At 33.9% G+C, this 4,107-nt stretch overlaps 1 pseudogene; it reads left to right on the forward strand.

The window, feature by feature from the left end:
* Nucleotides 1-4,107, forward strand: part of LOC107715792 (inositol 1,4,5-trisphosphate receptor type 1-like) — a 146,758-nt pseudogene that overhangs the window by 46,060 nt on the left and 96,591 nt on the right.

Below are 4,107 nucleotides of genomic sequence, written 5' to 3' on the forward strand. Positions count from 1 at the left end.
TTTGTTATATATATATATATATATATATATAATTTACTTTTTTATTATGTATTTAAAAATGTGTATTTTATATACATTTTTATTTTATTTTTTTGTTTTTTATATATTTTATTTATCCTTTACCGTTTAAGATGTTTTCCATTGTGGCATTATTTACTTCTTCCAAATTTGCATTGCCCTAATATATCCAGTAGTTTAACCTTTTAAGTTTTACCTTTAATATAAAATTTTAATATAATTTTTTTTTTGGCATTGTGGTCATGGGTGCAAAAAAAATAACCTTGTAAATAACATTTTCAAAATGTGACTTCTTATTAATTTCTTGTGATTTTTGTGGTGATATAGGACCCAGTTTCATGACATGAGTTTCTATTTGAATGCAGTCTGATTCATGTGAGCGTGAGCTGATGATGACGAATGTGTGTTTGTGTGTCTTGAATCAATAACTGCTTCTTTGTATATTGAGTCTATGGGCCTTGAACACATCTATAGGTTATCAACCCTCTCAATCACATGCTTTGAATGGGTTTCATGCGGCACTAAGCCGCTGACAGTCATGTGTGTAACATGCTGAACTGAGGCCTTATCTTGTGTGTGAGAGAGATCATCTTTAATTTGGATCCTAGAAAAAAGTATTTTCAAAGTCATGGCTTTAAGTGTGACCTGAAATACCCTCAGTCTCACAAACCAGCGCTCTTTCATGGCACCGGAGGGCTGTAGATGTGACTAATTAGCCTAAGGTGGCACAGGGGGCACACACACACACTCATACACACTAAGGTAAGCCTGTTAGTCACATAGGCGATTACACAACTGTGCCAGGAATACAGACGTGTCTGATGTCCACTTGTGGTCCGTCTAAAGCCTGGTTATGTGTGTGACAGAGTATGTTTGTGTGAACTATTAGGCCCAATTTTACTTACTTGTGTGTGTAATTGTATAGATGTGTGTCCTTTGAGTGAATGAATTCTGTGACTTTGGTTACATTCAAGCCTCAGTTGAATGAGGCCCAAATCAGATCCTCATGAAATGACAGTGACACAGAGCTGGGTGACAGATGGCAAAAATCATATTTTCAGTTTTATATGTCAATCTAATGTGTATTTGATGCATGCCAATTTAACGTCAAGTCTAACTGAATAAAGAAATACTCAGTCTGATATGAATTAGACTCTTTCAAGTGCAAAAATAGTCTCTGGAATAAAAAAAAAAAGTTTCTCTCTTATGATCACCTAGGCAGCATTTATTTAAACAAAAATGCCGTAAAAGCTGTAATATTGTGAAATATTTTTCCAATTTAAAATGGCTGTTTTCTGTTTTAATATATGTTACAATGCAATTTATTCCTGTGATGCGAAGCTGAATTTTCAGCATAATTACTCCAGTCTTCAGTGTCACATGATCCTTCAGCTGATTTGGTGCTCAAGAAACATTTCTTATCATTATCATTGTTGAAAACAGTTGTGCTGCTTAATATTTTTGTGGAAAATGTGATGCATTTTTATGATTCTTTGATGAATAGAATGTTTAAAAGAACAGCGTTTATTTGAAATGTTGTTTTTTTGCCACTTTTGATCAATGTAATGCACCCTTGCTGAATAAAAGTATTAATTAAATTCAAAAAAGAAAAGTTGACCTAGAGTTAAGAGGTGACATTCTGTCTCACACACACACACACGCACACACAAAATAGAAAATAATGCCAAATCATGTTCTAGGTGGAGTATTTCTTTACGTCAGTAATGTTCTTTGTACCATTATAAATTTTTTTCCCTTCCTCTCCATTACAATTATTCATGCAATTTGACACCAACCTCCACTGCATAATATATTTCTCATTGTCTCTCTCTCCCCTTTTTTTAATGTTTCTGATGATGCAGCTCAGTTTAGAAGCATTGCCTGTTTAGACCAGTACCACGTTTAAAAAAACAGATTGGATTACTGTGTGAACATCGCCTTTGTGTGCAAGACTAATGTGAAAAGGTGCATTGTGCTTGTGGCAATTTCGTAAAACAAGCATGAATTAACTATCTGGCCTGACAGGTATTGAACTTCCTTGTAGGGGTGTGTTTAAGCACCACACACTCTTACACACACTAAGAACAATAGTGGCTTTGATAGCCAGAAGGTCTGTATGTGTAACTGCTATAGCTTCCCGCAGGCGCTGTTGGAGTCAGCGGCATGAACTCAGGGAAAGTTCATGTTTGGATTGTGCAATACGACTACAACAGCTTAAGTCTGCGAATGCATGAGCCTTAAAGCTAATTACTTAAACTTATTATCACAAACTATCACAAAAGATCTCAATTAGATCTGACTAAGTAAACATTATGTTCCTTACATTAGAGTTGCGGAGACTGGTTAGTGAATTCGTGGCACAGATGTTTCTTTGACATCCTCAATAGAGCCACTGTTCAGCATTAGACAGTTATATCCTCTTAAATGATGGATTCAACACCACATGAGTTTATAGGGGTCACAATGACCAGAAGGCTTCCCACCCCACCATATATGCCCTGAACCTAGTGACTTTTAAAGGTGCTCACATGACGTCTTGGTACAAGAGTGATTTATCCCCTAGTGAGCAGTTGAATGACTGCTAAACTGAACTAATTTGCCCCCTAAATGTGACCCTAGACGACCCTCGCCACAGCAGGAATGTGCTGAGACCTCCTGTAACGTCTTGATGGTCTTAAGATTAAGGGTTAAGGGAGGTTATCAATTACCTTTCCCGTTACCTTCATTCATGTATAAATATTTAATGTAATTACATCTAAAATAAATAATGTACAAACGTTTGAATAAATACATAAATATGTACATGCATGCATTTATACATAAATAAAAAAACATTTATAAACATTTCATTGCATTTTAAGTTAATAATATTAATAATAGTAGTTATTATTACGAGATGCTCATGAGTGCCATGTGAGCATCTATGTGTCAGTAATTTGTACTAAGCACAAGGTCACAATTGATTTTTTTTTTATTAAGCAGATCATACATTTTGATATCTTTGACATGAGGGTTAGTGCTATTGAGTCTTTTTGTTTCCTCCTCAGGAGCTCGTATGTGAGACTGAGGCACTTGTGCACCAATACATGGGTCCACAGCACCAACAACCCCATAGACAAAGAGGAGGAGAAGCCAGTTATGTTACGGGTGGGTGTTGTTTAAGTAATTCGCAAAAAAACACTGATATCAAATGGTTTATCAGTTTGCTATTTAATCTCATTTGTTGTCCGAATTTTTTAGCAGCTGTTGAAATAATAATAATAATAATAATATTTTGAATTAATTTAAATTATTATATTATATTAATAATTAATTATCTTAATACATATACAAGTATTGTTTATATATATATATATATATATACACATTAGGGCTGTCAGTCGATTAAATTTTTAATCTAATTAATGACATGATGTGTCGATTAATTAATCTAATTAATCGCAAATTACATTTGGCTGTGAAATTACCCACAAAAGATATTTTAAAGCCATTTAAAGCCATGTTGTGTTAAATGAGAAAGTATCAAGTAGACATTACAAATAGTAGCTTTAGAAAGAAATCTTTCATTTGATTCAACATAAAATTTATTACACATAAACATTTAGGCTACAATTAACGGCCTAATATAAACTAAGGAACATAAAAGAAGGCATGAGGGTAGTATGACAGAATTTACATTTTTGGGTGAACTATACCTTTAAGGTTTTTTTAATGAATGATACTCTAAATAAGAAACTAAAACTACCAGCAAATGGTCTTTCTGAGTCTTTCATTAATTCGAATGAATGAACATGATTCGTTCAAAACGCGGATTCATTCAGAAATGAATCACCGCTGTGTTGCTCGGAGACGCACAACAATTCTGCTATGGCTATACAGTAATATTTTCTCTGCAGAATTGAGCAAAAACAGACAATATTGTATTTAAAGTGATATAGAAAACAATATTAACTTCTTATTTACTGAACTGTTATATAAAATCACATTTAAACTCGTGATAGATCGGGACAAACAGCACTCGTGTGATGCTCTCGCTGCCCGTGTGATATCGTTTATCATATGATATAAATATGAGACAAAAACTCATAC

Source organism: Sinocyclocheilus rhinocerous, unplaced genomic scaffold, assembly GCF_001515625.1.
Source record: "Sinocyclocheilus rhinocerous isolate Xijiao unplaced genomic scaffold, SAMN03320098_v1.1 scaffold899, whole genome shotgun sequence".
In the NCBI taxonomy this organism is placed as follows: domain Eukaryota; kingdom Metazoa; phylum Chordata; class Actinopteri; order Cypriniformes; family Cyprinidae; genus Sinocyclocheilus; species Sinocyclocheilus rhinocerous.